The sequence below is a fragment of the Macrosteles quadrilineatus genome, unplaced genomic scaffold (assembly GCF_028750875.1).
Source record: "Macrosteles quadrilineatus isolate MER2022 unplaced genomic scaffold, UCM_ALF_1.0 Scaffold_4__1_contigs__length_99947679, whole genome shotgun sequence".
NCBI classification, from domain to species: domain Eukaryota; kingdom Metazoa; phylum Arthropoda; class Insecta; order Hemiptera; family Cicadellidae; genus Macrosteles; species Macrosteles quadrilineatus.
The window spans coordinates 39,825,728-39,843,777 of record NW_026542597.1 but is presented as its reverse complement, the minus strand read 5'-3'; the positions used below and the strand labels follow the sequence as shown (position 1 = coordinate 39,843,777).

The 18,050-nt window shown below is 37.6% G+C and overlaps 1 protein-coding gene across 2 annotated transcripts in view; it reads right to left on the bottom strand.

Moving 5' to 3' along the window:
* The window catches only part of LOC128991887 (amyloid beta A4 precursor protein-binding family B member 1-interacting protein-like), an 82,540-nt gene extending 64,573 nt beyond the window's left edge, over positions 1 to 17,967 (bottom strand). The window contains exon 1 of one of the 2 annotated variants that reach the window (XM_054415148.1): positions 17,853 to 17,967. The gene's annotated coding sequence lies outside the window, so the exon portion shown is untranslated. Of the gene's footprint in view, positions 1 to 8,934; positions 9,044 to 17,852 lie in introns of those variants that run through there. The other variant, XM_054415147.1, reaches the window with a different exon arrangement.
* Between the last annotated feature and the right edge of the window lie 83 nt (positions 17,968 to 18,050).

Below are 18,050 nucleotides of genomic sequence, written 5' to 3'. Positions count from 1 at the left end.
CTTAGGACAATCTTTAAATATTTCGATTCGTCCTATTCAATATTTTCCCCAGAGTCGTGATGAAACATTTATCTCACTTTTTGCTGTACTTTATGAAAAAGTCCCACAAAAGCATTTTCACGTGTTGTATAGTTATTTAAACAAAATTCACGTTTAATAAAACTGTTATTGCACTCACATGATGAACACTCAAATATGTATTTGACTTGTATACATCGTGTATGTGATTATTTTATCAGAGATTTAATGAGGGAAACGTCCATGATAGAAATTTCGTTCATTAGACCAATTAGAAGCTATTTTCAACTATAAATAAACTAATACTCGGGACACAAACCACTGGATTCCAGTATAAACAAATCGAGAACGTTATAACCAAACGAACAGAATACTCATCAGGATAAAAACGCTGCAAAAACAAATAAACAAGATGAATAAAATATTCACTAGAAATTACCCAAGTGGCGAAACCACTCGGCGCAGTTGTTGTGATTGTTATAATTATGTCTCCAGCGAGAGCGACAAAACAGACCCACTTCCGTTACGCCTTTGCAAGCAGAACTCGTGGCATTTAAACTGACTGGTTTTAAGAAAGGCTTTAAAGAAATCTCAGGGGGCGATTTGTTTGCCGACTTCTATTTCCACGTTTAAATTGTTTACAAAATAAGGCAGGCGACTTAGTTTAAGTGTACGTTTTTAGCCTCGACGGTCTTTCCTTAGCATAAGTTTAAGTTAAACTAGAGCTCTAGTGGTTAATATATAGACTCATTTTACGTTTATAAGAAGCATTTTCAAAAGGAAAAAGTTACATTACAACTATATTGGAAAGATATACCTTTATGTATGTTGGTTGTGTCGAAGTGTTGGTTGTGTTTAGAAAAGTAAAGTTTGAATAAATTCAAGCTAGACGAGTTATTAAGTTTGCAGCAAGAAACACTTTATGGTTAATCAATTTTTTTATTTTAACTGCTACATTGATATCGGCGTAATCTTATTACCATTGTGTACAGTGATTAATTTAACCTCCTTAAGAAAAATGTGAGAGGCGACGTTCTGAGTTTGAAATTGCAAAAACCCCAATAATTAATAGGAATAGACACAAATTAGAATATGCTAAACTGTATTCTTCCCAAACAAATATAATGCTAACAAATACAAAATCAAAATACAATAAAATAAAAAACCAATGAATAGAATTGATCAATTTATTTACCCCTAAAATGCTTCTGAAATCGAAACAAGAGAATACACATTCAAATCGATGCCAAACAGAGATATAATTAATTTTCAAAATAGAACACGTCATTTTTATTGGCAAGATAAAAAGTGTATTCAAACTAACTATTTTCCATTGCTGCAGTTATCTGTATTCACTACTAGCGCGAACAATCCATTTTGCATGCCGCGGGCGCTTTCTGCACCATCGCATACAAATTACGTTATTATTTCTTCACAATCTGTTCTTTATTTTCTTTCAGCCCGATTTGTAAAGATAGGAAGTGAATATTTAGCTTTGACACGATTCAATAATAAAACTTTGTACGCCTTAAACTTAGCAAGACTTACGTATTAACTCATAAATAACTATACAGTCAAACAAAAATTGTGTAAACTGTAAAACCTGTTGTTTTTGATAAATGTGAGTAATATTGAAATATAAAAATGTAAAGCGACGATACGGACATTTTTTAATTACGATTACATAATTCTACACAAATCACCAGGGCAAATCTATGAAATGATTATAGCTGATCGACAACTAGCTTAAACGCACATTTTAGTTTAAATATAGTTACAATCTAGATTCAACCATGTCCTTCAAATAATGTGCTAAAAAAACACAATTTCCATAATTAAGAATGAAGTGACAGTTTTATTATAATAAAACTGAGCTTAATAAAGATGTGGGATCTGGTGTGCCTAACTGGGGCATATATTGTAATTTTAATAAATGAATCCATGTATACAATAGGATTTTATGCCTTAGAAGTCAGAGAAAATTGAATTCTTTTGCCGTGCAACACATTCTGTCCCGTCCAATCATAAGCATAGAATAACATTAGACTTAGCAAAAAAAAAAATATATATATATAGTTAAGAGTATAAGAGTATAGTAGTTTACGCAACGATTGCGTTAAGTGAGTCTTTACGACACGAGTAGAAAATTTAAGGCACGAGCCTTGGCGAGTGCCTTAAAAACTTCTACGAGTGTTGTAAAGACTATTAACGCGAGTTGCGTACACTACTTTACCTACGACCGTTTTTTAATTACTATCAATCTGGATTTAATTACTAACAATCACTAATGATAACTTTTTAGAGAGGTTATGTTTTCGTGTATTGTCATTGCCACTGAAAGTGATGCAACGACTTGTTGTATAATCAGCTGATTTCCTGTAATTACGTGTTTGTTAAATATCACTTCGTTAAATATTACATTGCTAGCAGCATTCTTACCATAAATAATATTGTATCAGGTACAATTCGGCAAATATTTCATTTATTTTTGGACTTCCACCAACTTAATTAAGAATACGCGAGTATCAACATGAACAAGTCGGATCAACAATTAAATTGGTCAACTGATCAGCTGATCAGCTGATTAGTTGACGTTCGAAGCATTACAATTTTAATTCTTTTCTCTCAATACTTGAACCTCATTGGTCCGTTACCTGTGTGGATATGAGAAAACTATGCGGATATGAAATGAAACTATGCGGATATGAAAGTAAACAGCTGTAAAGTGAAACTTTTCAATTCTAAGAACTGGACTGAAATGGCTACTTTAAAAAACGGTCGTAGGTAAAATAATTTTCTTATGTCTAAATGAGAGATGATTGGGATTTCTTACGTGTCACGAAATAACTTGCCACGAGTGGAACGAATTGTACATTTGTAAATTTGTATCATAGTCAACACTGAACAAATACGGAATTTATTATGCATGTGGTGGTGCAAAGCAGGATTTCTATGCTACGATGGGCTATCCGCTATCTTGTCCATGGAGTGGATACATCACTGGTATGATACGGTCGACGGCGCGTGACGTCAACAATGTGTAAGTAATGGTGTTGTACATGGTGAATTAGTGTACATTAGAACTGATGCGTGACACACTCTGGTTAGATCTAGTAATGTGCGTGTAGACTCGTCACGCGGAGGACAGTGGTCATCAACAACAGTTGCTAACTGCATAGTTTAAGACCACGGGAATAGCTAACTCTTCAAGACTCTTCTTGGATGTTAGAAATAAGAAGGCTTCCTTTTACTATTGAACTTCAAGTGAACACTGCATCGGACAGCCGTGTGGTAAACACAGAACTGCAAACAACGACTGGAAATATTTATTTGTGCAACTAGTGGGTAAAGTGGCACTTTGCTGCACACGAGAGCAATGTTTACGCACGAGCCGCAGGCAAGTGCGGAATAATCTCGAGTGCAGCAAAGGCCTTTTGCACTCGTGTTACACATTATATTTTTCCTACAGTCACTATAAAGCATATAAATAATTAGTCTTTCAAACACTATACAACACGTTTTCAGGTTCAGCTGGCAACACAAATAGGTGCCCTAGAGAAAGTAGTACCCGGTCCATATCACTCCGCTATTTTTCCTAAGCAAGAAATGTGCTCCGCGTTTTGAGAATATAGTTCCGTATGTTTGTTGTAATTTAAAGTGGTTTCAGCGCCTAAAAAAATGCTTTAAAGGTATTTTCTTGTTTATTAAGATCGTAGGAATGTTTTAAAAACGTTTAAAAGAAAAGTCCAGAAAGTTCAGAAATACCGAAACTATAAACACGAAATGACAGGTTAAATCGTAGTTATAATAGTCAGTCAGCTGCTCATAGTATTATTATCTTTACTTTAAGTGTTGCCAGCCCATTTCCAAGCGTACACGGATTACGTGCATAATAGAACCACGCTGTTTTGTGTTGTTTCGTTGGAATCCTGATGTGCGGCAAAGTATAAACCGTACGACAAAGTATAAACCGTACGGCAAAGTATAAATATGCAGCAATTAGCAGCTTTCTGTACAATAAACAGTACAAGAAAGCCAAAAAAGGAGCATACTAGTTATCTCAACAGAGCTGTACAGGGATATAATAATATCTATATAGTCGATTGCACGATTGGACACAATAAGTAAACTATGGAGAATGCTGGCAAAACAAGCCAGAACCTGCTAAGCAGTTAAACTTTGACGATTATGGGGAATACCTTTAAGAAGAATATTTCCAAATCCTGTCCTTGTGTTTTCGTTACATTCACTTCCTCATTCCACGAATATTAAATCTTGAGATTAAAATGCTCAACACACTTAGTATTGCCTTTCTTCTGTACCATAACATTATCCGTTACAGTATCAACGTAAATTCCAAGAAGTAACAAAGAGCAAACTTGCCTAGGTGCAAAGTCAAACATCTCCAGAAGTATGATATATTGCTACGTCTAAACAATGCCAGCAACAATCCTCCCTGACATATCCAATATCAAATAAATAGTTTGCTGCGTAACTGAGCTGTACATTCTTCTCTTGGAAACATCTTTGTCACTGACGCAAAATCACTCAACACAAAGTTACATCAGGAGAAGTGAGAACAACTACACTATAGATCTTCTTCCACAGTAAAACATCAACCGATGTCAAAACTAATACATTTAACACCAAGAGCATTGCCAAGGTGGAATTGACCGACTACCACAGAGATGCACGTTGCACAGCACAGTGGCGGCGATGCACAATACAAGGGCCTCACGAAGACGTATTGTCCTCTCGCATATTTATGGAAATTCCTCCACCTTCGCCGTCTTTTCTCCTTATGCGGTGCGGAATCTACAAAAAAACATCCAAGCGACATCGCAAGTGTGTGAGCACAGGGAGGGATACTGCAATACTGCCAGCAAGCCAGAAACCTTCGGTGGTCACACTGATTCTTGCCTCAAGCAATATTACCGAAGTACAGAGTAGGGGGTACCGAAATATAGTATAGAGAAGCACAAAGGATGTCTTAACAATAATTGGCAGATCTTAGATCTATTTATTCACATGCAGACATATCTATGCACAAAGTATAATACTTTAATACTTTCTTATGAAATGGCGACCATACAATGTAGGTATTTTAAGCCAAGTATGAATGGAGATGAGTGTAGGATGAGTGGCGCGATCTTGTAGTCTTGTTGGTGACTAAGGCCGACATTCCTTAGACACAGCTGTTAATTAATAGCCCAAACAGCTAATGGCAGCTAAGGGACCTACAGTTTATAGTGAAATCCGAACCACATTCTTTCCTTGGTATATACGAATTGGTCTAATTATCAGGATAGTACTGCTGATAGTCGTAATACTCACTAGTGCGGACGTTAATCCACACCAGGGAGTATCCCACCCACAGTGCATACATATAAATATCCACAATCCGTGACCTCCTAGTAGCTGGACAGGACGACGCCACCCGTCCCAGTCAATGATATACTAACAATTGTTACGAAATTTCAAATCAATAGCTTGTTCATTTTGCTTCTCCCGAAGTGATGTAAAGATCAAAATGTTTCTATTTTGTGTTCTCTTCCCGTTGCAAAGCACGGGTACAACAGCTAGTAATATTATAAATGTTATAACAACTTTATCGGTATGTAAATTTTTATATTGGTACATACGCGTAATGAAACAAGAATAAAATAAACCCAACTAAAATGCATCTTAAATCCTAAGGTTGTTTTCACAAACATTTCCCAAGCGTGGCTGCGCGTAGTTTGAATAAATTAAATTAAATGTCAGCGTCAAATTATATTTGTATACTGATGACAGTTACGTTTACAGCAGTGATGGTTGACGGAACACATTTCAACGTTTCAGATAACAAAATGTTTGATACTTCCCCAAATATGTTCACCTTTGAAGCGAGAATCAACATTAACGAAAGTAGTTCAGAACGTAATGCAACACTCGCGGTCTACAGTCTAGACTGTGGCGAGAGGCGAGTGGCCTCATTTACAGCAGGATTAACCAACTAGCAATTAATAACTATTATCAAAGTGAGCCGGAGAGCGCCAATCAGTAAACAGAGGCTGTGAATTAGCATAAATATGCGACGAGGAACTGGCGAACTGTCGGGTAGTTCATTACAAAACAGTTAAACTGGCGAGTATTACGTTATAACTCACTCTGACGAGTCGTTCAGACTCGAACAATCGATTATTCCATTACAAAGCACTCAAAAAGGCAAACTGTCGAGTAGTTCATTACAAAAATTCTTCAATCGACGAGTCGTTCGTTATAAAACACTGAATCTGGCGAGTCGTTTATTATGAAACATCCGAACTGGCAGGTCGTTCATTAAAAAACATTTAAACTGGCAAGTCGGTTATACTCGAACGATCAGTTCGTTCATTACAAAACACTTAAACAGACAAACTGTCGAGTAGTTCATTACAAAAATTCTTCAATCGGCGAGTCGTTAGTTATACAAAAAAATTTAAACTGGCGAGTCGTTCGTTATAAAACATCCGAAATGGCAAGTCGTTCATTACAAAACACTCAAACTGGCGAGTTGTTATAATATGATTGACTGACTATACATAGAATTCTGTGTATAGTCAATGTTATAACTCATTTTGACGAGTCAGTCATACTCGAACAATCGGCTCGTTCATTACAAAAATGATTCAATCAGCGAGTCGTTATAAAATATTGAAACTGGCGAGTCGTGTATTAAAACATCTGAACTGACAGGTCGTTCATTTGAAAAACACTAAAAATGCAAGCCTTCCATTTTTAATACTTAACTCAAAAATTGGCGAGCCATTCGTTAGAACCCTTCAACTGATTGACGGGCGTTCAGTACAAACACAACTGGCGAGTCGTTCGTTATTTACTAGCGAGCTGTGAGCTGTGATAGAAACAATACTTTAACTAGGTGCTGTACAACCTATCAAGCTGAAAAGTTGATCATTACATCAATAACCAACTTTGTCTTGACAATAAAAACCTGAAATTTATTCCTTGTGTAAATATTACAAGCTATAAATAGTCGTGACCAAAACCATTCTAGCATATTCTTACATACTACCACATACTAAACGATTTATATCTAGTTTTTAGTTTATATGAATAGTTCTATATACACCTTTGCAAACTGATTTCAACTGTGTAACTGGTGATTGATATTTATCTTGTGTCACATCACATTTAATTTTAGAGTCACAGCCGTGTTTCTGTTACTACTGTAGTGTGTGACGTAGGTAACTGATCCTCAGTGTAGTGTAACTGTGGGTATCACCACAGAGTGACCGAGACCAGCGAGTGTCACTCACTCTATCCTGTATTGTCACCATCAAATTGAGACAAATGTCTCAACTGATGTAAGATCAGGGTTAAATGAGCGCTAGACACTCCTCAAGTGCAATACGTTCGCAGACGTCTGGATATTGATTTAACTCACTGTTGTTATTATTATTATTATTATTGCCAATACAAGGGCAAAGGTTGGCGTATTTAACCCAACTGTGAGTGAGAGAGTGTTGGATTTAGTAAGTTGCAGTAAGTAGATTTGTCACTATCTTGGGTTGGCTGTTTTTCACCGTGACATTTTATTAAAAGCCTATGCTCAAGGATAGCAGGTACCTGGACTATCTCCGACACAGCAAAAAAAGCAAGATAAACTTTGTTTTTCATGAACATATGTAGTATCAATTCTATGACTTATTAACTACCAATCTTTTACTTCCACAGTTATTCATTGTTTGAGACATATTGAAATATACTTTAAATGGCTGATATGTGTCGTATGATACATATTTTAAAATACAGTCGGTGTTTAGTTAGTCATTTGCATTCCAAAATATAAAAGGTTCGATTTTCGCTCACGCAACAAATTGCATAGTTCCGTATCACCTGGAATAATAGTGCAACGCCATAATGCATTTTTAAATTACGTCGAAAAAAATTAGCATGAAATTTGGCATAGAATGAAAATGTATACAAAGAAGGGTTTACGTATCTAGTCCATACAGTTCATACAGTTTGTTAGATTACTGTAGTTATAACCAAGAACCATTTATGCAAAGTTGTTTTTCCCAACGTTTACCAAGTTTCGGTCCCAAACTCCCGACTCAAGAAAACACTCCCCGTCTTCATGAAATTAGCATTGAGATAGCAATTCGTTTTATAAGCGCAATAAAACTAATCACGAGAAACATGGTTTTATGAGTTAAGTTAGATAAGAACAGCGGGGAGAGGATTTATTCTCTGTCTACGAAGAATACCGCCACAGCCCTATACAGTAGCACGTTCGATTTTTGCCATCATATCTTGACTATGCTATGGGTTTTATATTATATATTCCCTTTAATAGTTTAATACTCCCTTGTTATAGTTCAGTTTTTGATTGAAGATAGACGCAGTGAAACACTGACAAGAGTATATTCTGTATTATTTACTGAATTCTGACCATGTAAAACTGAAAGCAAAACTTATAACTATAGCATCTATAGTCGCATCAACTAATTTACATAGTAAGAAAAACTAAGGGAAAATATAATTGAGTGGCTCATACAACTATGTTATAAAAAAATTAATGGCTACATTCAGCCCATGTATACTTCACTATCTAGTCAAATTAACAAAGTATGTAAACAAAAAACCTAAAAATTTTAAAAATCCAACCAAAGGCCTTGGTAGTTGGGATTAAAATCCATATGTTGAACTTTGACAATATGTCGGTTGACAATCAGAAAATATATACCTAATCACATGCTCAAAAACTAATTTTTGAAACCCCATAGGAAATAACAAACACACCAAAACCACCATCAACTATTTACTTATATCAGGGATATACTCGATTTCGAGCGACATATTTATTTCACATATTAACCCAACGAAATACTCAAGCGAAAACAAAACATCCACTAAAAAAAATCATAACCATACCTTCAGCAACACAGTATCCACACCGGGCACCCACCGACTTGTCACACTACGACCACGGCCACACTCCGAAACACACCACACACGACGTGCTATCACCGACTGTGCTGTGGCTGGCGTGGCTGGCGACTGGCGAGTGGTGTGGAGAGTGTGGAGGCGGTGGGTGGAGGGGGGGGGCGCTCCCATTCAATCCGTCAAACACTCCATAGTACTGTACATTCCTCAGCTACTGACCATATGCGGAAACACTTCAGTTAACTGGCCAGTAGAAACAAACTGTGGCGTGTGCAAAATAATGTGACAAGGAGAAAAAGGATATTGAAAATTTGACGGAGGAAAATCTACTTTGAACCTTAACTGCGTGTTAAGGAGTTAAATCTATTAGTTCTGGTAATATTAATGTATTTTTTTCCACCAGAAACCAACTCCCATTAATATTTGCTTACGTGAACGACCATTTTGGTTGTTTCATGATCGAACCAACATCTTTGCGATTAAGGGGAGTAAAACAATCATTCTAGTCTATAGGTTCTTGATTTTGTATTTTCTCTACAATTGATGTTATAAAGTGGATTGTGTTCGCGTAATATGTAGACAAGTATAATTCGTGAAGACCTCTATATCGCCATATGCGTAAACATGTTCAGTTAACTGGGCAATCGAGAGAACTAACGGCGGGTGCGAGAAGAATCCTACCGGGCGAAAGAGAATTTAGTATTGGACCTTAACTGCGTGAAATTACAAATCCATTATTTCATAAATTGCTCTTTAAGGTCGAAATTGCTTTCCAAAGGGAACTTTCCATGTACCTAATGTTAAAAATATCTCAGCTGCATTTATTTATATGTTATTCTTTCAATTTATTACCCAATTAAAATTAGGTGTGATTATTTGTTTGTATTACTGTATTCTGTTTTGTTTAATTCAGCTTAACTTAAACCAATCAATAGTTTTATTAATACTTATGAAGTCAAACGGGGTGAAGCCCGTGGGTAACAGCTAGTTACTGTATACAATAAAGCAAGAAGTAAGCTCTGCTTCGCTCTGTTTGCCGTATCCAAAGTCAATGGCGCTACAGTGTATAAGTGAAGACTCGAAAAACGTCATACGTCAATACATCACAACACGGGCTTTCATCGTCACATCCTGCATCTTCCAACAGTCAACAGCTGGTCGCAGTCTAAAATAAACACAAGCCATTGACCCTGATAGACTGCGGGGTGTTGCGAATGTAGGCTAGTCACAGCCCGGTGGGAGTATCGTAGGCCTAATGGCTAGGTAGAGGTCCATGGTCTACGGTTGGCCAATCTAGGGGTTGGGCACCGTGGAGGATTCGACAGTTATAATTATCAAAGTAAAAATTGATTTGGGGATTAAGAAATCGGAAATGGTGTAGGTTTCGTTGTAAACTTTAAGCTCGCTCATACGTGGAATATGAACTGATGTAAGGGGATTGCTATTTTTAAATCGATGTTAGTGGGGACGAAGGGACACTCCCCAAAAACATTGATGATATGAAAAAACGCTGGACTCGGAAACCTGCTGTTGGCCATCGAAAAACGTCGGGAAGTTGCTGGAAACTGTTATCCCTAAATAGGCCTTGATAGCAAACAGGCCATTGAAATTAAGGATCGATACTTGCTAGAGAGAATGTGTCACGATTACGACGATAAAAGCAAATTAGTCTGTTGTCTTTGTTAATAAGGTCCAATAAATGAGTCATTGTGTTAAGATGTTTTGACAAACACTCTCGTAACAATATGTATAAGCACTTATACACGTCAAGATTCTTATTGAGGTTCGATGTTTTAAGAGATTCGTTTATATGAATATAGGCGTAAAACTACTGGACAACAAAACAGTTTACTAAAAAAAAGTTTACGAAGTAAAGTAAAGTTTACTTCGACAACAAAGACACTCACAGAAAATCTCCTTTCTACGCCAGATTTCCTTCCGTAGACCCATTGACTATGTTGTGTTGATAGTCAAAGGTAGAACCTAGTGAAAACCTCTAGTTAGAACCTAAGATCGGAAACCTCACAAAACAAATTCATCATTACTTAAGAGTATTGCTAACAAGTTTCTCCTGGAATACGCAAAAGGAATTCGTTTATTTTTCATCTCCCCAAACTCCAAGAGGTTTCCACAGAGCACTAAATAAGAATTCTTAAGGCTTAATGCTCTGTGGAGGTTTCAACGTTTCTCTAGGTGTGTTCCTGTTGCAAGAAGCCGCCACCGGAAGACAGCTGTTACACCGGAAGTAGCGATCTTAAGCACGCAGGTGTTTGATCTGTGACTAACTCAAACACCGCCATCTTGACTCATGTGCTTCCGGGAACACGTAGACTGCAATTACCTTATCTCGTATCGCAAGGAGTCGTTACAACAGAAACATAGAGATACGGCAGAACAATCAACAAGAGTATTCCTGATCTTCTCCCAATCAAAGCAACACCTGTTCCGAACTCACAAACTACTCCTATCTCTTCCGACGTCCTGCACTCGGGCAATCTTTAAAAATAATCTTTCTTGACAAGTTAAAATGATAAAAATTAGTAGCACTAGCATCCAAAAGCGTTGCCATTGCATTGCCAAGGTTCTGACAGACGGTGCACGATATGAAGACGGGACAGATAAATTTGGTCCTAAAATTCTGCGTCTACCGAGATAACCAGGAAGAAAATCTATTGAAAGTTTAATGAATTTATCGTTCTATTTTCGTGTGTTTGTGTGACTAACGTATCTGATTTCAGTGTTAAGGAATCATCGACTCGATCCCTGCCAAATCGGAATTCTGAAAACGTTTTGAAAACATACTGTATAAGTATTAATGATAACAAATGAGTTTAACTATTGTCCAATGACGTTTTTGACGTACGTTCAAAGAATAAGAAAGAAACCGAGATAATAAAGATACAATTATTTATTTGAAGAACCCCAGTTTATCTATTATTACAGTATCTCCACACCTACAAGGAAGATGGCCAAATGAAATGCGACGAGTCGAGTTCTTATCGACAAATCTTGCAAAAATTGAAGGGCTATCTCAGAGACCAATTCATTGTAAGATACTCGATACTCCTTTTAATTACAATCCTCAGTATATTGCACGACAGCCTACGTAAAACCCTGTAGAATGACAATGACAGATTCTTCACTCCTCAACTTTGTCCAAGACCGCGTCGACGACGCCCAGTCACAGCCTTGACGATAAATAAGTCAACAGAAGCGACGCGTCTCAATTCCCACTACTTTATTGGATCTATTGTCTCTCGTCTGGGATAGAACCACGTGTTTGGCACTTCATCCTTCATCTCATCACATCAGCTATCCCGTCGCTGCGCTCCGGCAACCACAACCACGTCCTACTACCTACTACTGTTACTATGGCACGTCTCACACATTCAACACTACACCAGGAGAATACGTTTAGTCGGCCGATTTCAACGATATACAACTCAATTTTGAACAACAGCCTTTACATCGTTGGTTAAATCTCTGGTCAAGGATTGTGGTTAGCATAGCAACGACAACGGCAACTATGACTAGAAGCTAGAACTTAATAGTCAAAGCTGGAACCTACTAAAACGGGAATAGCAAAAAAGTAACCTACCAGTACTGTCTGTTAATAATCCCTAATATGAGGGACAGATCAAAATTATTGGCAAAAGAGATAGATAACAATGTCAAACACAGGGGATGTAGTAAGAATTCAATACCGGTACCCATTACATGACGAAATCTATAAATGTAGACATTAAAAAGTCTTCAGTAGAAAGACTTGCTGGTTACAAAATTAACCAAAAAAGGACGTTAAAATGATAAAGTGGACTCGACACCAAATACCAAAAAGGTTTCTGTTTGACAATTTTTTGTATACACCACTTAGGAAAAAATTTGAAGTAATAATTTACAAAAGACCAAGTCAATCTTTAAGACTCTATGACTCACCGACCAAGTAAAACAGATTCCTTGAAGATGTATTACCAAACCTACTCTTCAACTTCCTTATAACTCATGTATCCCTCTGATTGTTCAACCCTGATTATACTTTTACAAATTTTAATTTTAACTTTTTAGGCAGAGCTGGTGAACAATTAAAGGTCCACAAATCAAATTAAGAACATCCCAGGCTTTTTTCTAGGGTGAGAGGAGGGAAATTGCTTTTACGCACACAGGTGACCAGCCTGTAGTGTGAGATAGGAAGGATCAGATGACTTACTAAAACCCCCCTCTACTCCGTTGGACACAGGCCTGGGATTGTTTGTCACCTAAGCCCTAGGGGCTCCCACTGTTTCTGGCAATCTGTTATTTTATTATATAGACCACATCTCGATCAAGGTTGAGCTTCTTGGCGCAGAGAATACCCTGGACGAAATATGAGACACAGGTACAACTGTTCTCACCCACAGTCACCATTGGGATGACCGTGACCGTGTCCACCAACAGCAATGCTACGTTGGAATTAGCCCAGACAGGGCCTTTCCCAACATGGGCAACGGGAAAAAGTGTGTTCTGCATCGTCGCGAGTACCTGGGCAGTAGATACAATCGGGTATCTACTTAGGTCATAATGAACAGGTATGACCGAAAAAATCTGTGGCCTATCAGAAATTGGGTGAGGTAAACTACCTCGCTGTGTTGCCGATTAACCCAAGGTTGGACTTGCTGAATCAGTCACCTGGTCCAGTGTTCCCGTGTCTCCTGTTCCCAGCTCTCCTGCCAGAGCCAGTAGATGCACGGATGGGCTTCTCGCTTCTTGCCTGGTCCTCTCTACGCCGCTGATATATTGCCTCCAAAAGTTTGATGGGGATGACTCCAGCAACCAACAGGATGGCGGGTTTGGACACTGTTCGGTAGGCGGATGCTACCCTGAGTGCTGCCTGACACTACACTCGGGCGAGCCGCATCCTGTATACATCCTTATTGAGTGCGTCTGCCCACACTTCTATACCTTAAAGGAGTATGGACTGGACCGCAGATATTAACAGCCTTCTGAGATTGGACTGCGGACCTCTGACATTGGCCATTAACCGGCTAAGGGAAGAAACCAACTTAGCGGCCTTGTCCCTCATACGGAATATCTGGTCCCGGCAGCTAAGCTTGCTGTAACAATGACTCCAAGGCAAGCACAATCGGGTACCCCATCTGGTCCAGGAGCCTTGTTGTTCTTCGTGGGTAAAACAGCCGCCTCTAACTCCTCAAGCCTGAACAGCGGAATGTCGTCCACCCTTCCGATGTCCTGCAATGGGCGCAGTGTGTGAGCCGAGAAAAGGGACTTTACTATCCCCCATCCGAGACGGAGGGTGGAGAGCAGTTGCCAAGTTTCTTGGTTACAAGTTTGTAGCCTGTTGGATGTTGTTGACATGATGCTACTTTCCTTGCTTACTTAGTTTTCTGCTCTTTATCCTCCCTTACTAGGAAATCATCCCCCAAAGGTTTATTTTATAAGAAGTTGGGACTTTGGTGACCATTAGACAGACGAAACCTCATGAGTTTGACTAACTAGAATCTGCAATTAAAATGGAATTCAATTCCTTAATCTAGGATGTTGTCTCCTGGCTCTGGTAAGGTAACGCCATAAATTGCTTGACCATTGATCTGTCATCAGTTTCAAACAATCCAATACAAAAGTAAGGTATTCATTTATAGTAGTTGTCAGCTGATATGTTGTAATTTGTTAATCGATATTTAATAAATGTTCCCTTTAACAGGAAAGTACCGTAAGTTGATTTAAATGGTATTGGAAGAAATTAAACCCTGTACAAGTGAATAATACATGTTTAGGCCCTACTTAAATTACTTGAATCTTACCAAACGCGATAGTTCAGTTAGGTAACACAGTCCAATGTCAAGAAGGCCTACTATTTGTAGCTGACTAGCCAGACATTGATGGTTCAATACCATCTGCTCTATTCTATCTCCACAGACACCATTTGGCTTGTTCAAGTGACTTACCATAGATTATCAAATACATTAACACTTCTCATCCCAATAATTTAACAAATTTAAAGCTCGATTTTCGTGTCTAGAGTTCATATTGAAACTGGATGCATTGACAAAATTTTGTTTATACTATTTTAGGGTTAGGCCTAGTTTCATTTTTGCTTTTTATCTTTGGTTATAACTTATAACTAGCTAAGTTTAAGGGGACTAGTTTTGTTAGTAATTATCTAGGCTTATATCGTTAAATTTGGTTAAACGAGGTTTTGAATAACTTGACTGAAATGACAAGAAACAAAATTTTAGACAAAAACACGACCCTAGCGGCACAGAACGGAACTGTCTTCAGCTGATCAGTGGCGGACCTAGAGATTGCGGGGCCCAAGGCGAAGTTCAATAGGGGCCTCTCTTAATACCTGAAATACGACTGTGCAGGGCCCCTGTAATGTGTGGGGCCCCAGGCACCACCTTGTTCGCCTATATGTACCCTAACGCCGCCTCTGCAGCTGATCCATAAGGATGACAAATCTACTAACGAGGGAGTACATGCTTATTACATGGTAGAAGCTAGGTTTATTATCTGAGGTGGAAAGCAGATGAAAAACTGAATAAGAAAAACATTGGTAGCTTAATGCTAACTTGCTTGGTAAATATTTTCGCGATAATTTATCAGTAAGTACATTGATGGTTTAACTTTACTTAACACCAATGATACCATTTCATACCATTGATGGTTAAAACCAATGTTACCATCGAATGTGTGGTGAACATCGATAGTTGGCCTATCGATGCTCATCCCTATTAAACTTAGGCCTGTTTCACATCTACCCAGCTGTCGGGTGCCGGGTGTAGTTTAACCGGCAATGGGGGGAAGAAGTACCTATATGGGACAGTTTATATATGCACGGCATGTGTCGTGGTTGGTTAATCACTTGCCCGGCTGCTGTGTAGGGCCTACTAGTCGAGAGATGCTGGGTGCCCCCTCGGCAAAGGCCAGCTGCCCGTGTCAGGTAAAGAAGCCGGCTAGAGTAGTGGGTGTAACGGCCCAATGTGACAGTTCACATACAACCGGCATCTGCCGTCTGTCGGGTGCACCAAGTGTAGGTACTTTTAGTTCAGTGTTTGTAGTTATTTGTGTATTACTTTTGGTTATTTTTTGCCAAAGTTTTGGTCTTGTCGGAAATAGACCTTGAACTAATAATTAATTTAGTTTCAGAGCAAAATTGAAATAAATTAAATTTTTACTTATTTAATTTTTATTTTATTCTTTTATTTTATCAGGCTTACATAATATGGAATTGAATTTTACTCAAATGCAAATTGAATAAAATAAAAATAAAATACTTCCAAATATAAATACCTATAGGCCTTGGTAGGGAGGCTACAGTTTTAATAAAAAAAGAAGAGTACTTTCCTGTTAGAGAGAACATTCATTATTATCGATGATTTTTTTTTTCGATATAGGCTATCAATATTTTTGTTTACCTTTATGATCCATATTAGGCCTTACTTCTGTTTTATCTTCAAACATAGGCCTATTTAAATTACAAATTGAGAAAGAACTAATCTTGTTTTGGCAAAAATAATGGAAAAGAAACTGTTCTAAACTAACCTAACATACTAACCAAACTTTCCGTTCCATGAATATTTCAAAATTCCATTTGATAACAGAAAAGGCATGTGGGGAATATTAAACGGAGTTTTGAAATGTTACAGCAAGTTTGATCAGTTAGGATCATTTGGAACAGTTTCATTTCAATCTAGGTCTTTAATATTTTTTATGGTTTGTTGATACTAACTAATATTTATTTATCGTAGTTGTCAGCTGATAGGCCTATGTTTTAATTCCTTAAAACCGATATATCGAAAAGAAATCATCAATAATAATGAATGTTCCCTTTAACATGAAATGAAATTAAATGAAATTTGAAATGAAATGAAAAATTTATCCCAATATTATTACAGAAAGATAATAAAACAGAAAGCAAGATTAACTAGTACAACTATTGTGAGATGAATCTGCCATACTTATGGGATCGGCCCACATGGGCAGGTGCCTGTGCGTAAGCCTGGCTGTTATCAGTCTACGTAATTTTAAGGGCAATAAAACTGAAAGTACAAATAAAAGTAATTTCTAAGTAACATTGAAATTGCTCTAATACGCTTCATTTTCATCCCTACGACACACAAGTCTCACAAGCTGGAGTACAACTGCCGGAGTGCTGGTGTCGGCGTAATGTGAACAGTGCACCCTTGCCAGTGCCGGTTAGAAGTTGGGTTAATGGCATGCCGGGTAGATGTGAAACGAGCCTAAGTGATGGAACTTTTGAAGGAGTTTCAGTAGGGTAGGCTTGCAATTGGTGATTTATTTCTTCTTGAATATTTGGGCTAGAGCCAAGATGAAATAGAAATTCTGGGAAAACCTACGGCTGCACTTTACTTGACGTCCTACACTCATTCGATTGTTTTTTTTCGATTCGATATTTTCATTCGATTGTTTCATTCGATATATCGTTTGGTTAGTTAGGTTAGGTTAACCTTACCTAACTAACCAAACGATATATCGAATGAAGCAATCGATTATTCGATATATCGATCGATATTTTCATTCGAATGAGTGTAGGACGTCAAGTAAAGTGCAGCCCTTTTTCAATTGTAAAATGAAACTGTCATAACCTCACCTAACTCACCAAACTTGCTGATGATCAAAAAATCAAATGAAGGTTTACGAATCGATAGTTTCAATCGATATTAGCGTAGCCCTGTTAAGAATGTACCCAATTTTTTTTTTATGCAAGGTCGTGTCAAGGTTATAGACGTTTGATCAAGGGTTCCCTATTAACATTTCACTAATTGTAAAACCTATTTTCATAAGAAAGGTTAAACTTGCTATCAACACTCTGACTCTATAGCCAATATTAGCCTACTTTTATCATAATTACTACTTAAAGTAAAAGATAAATGAATTCAGGCACTTACCTAAAACACTGGCAAAGGTACACACTATATTTTACTATTTACACGTAAAAAATTAATTTATTAACACGTCATTTAAAATAGGAAATGCACTACCGAAGTGACTAATTGTGATGAAGTTTAGTTTGTTTTGTTTTGATTAGTAAACTACTACGATTCAATTTCACTATTCCACATTCCCCAATCCAAGAAGAAGAAACA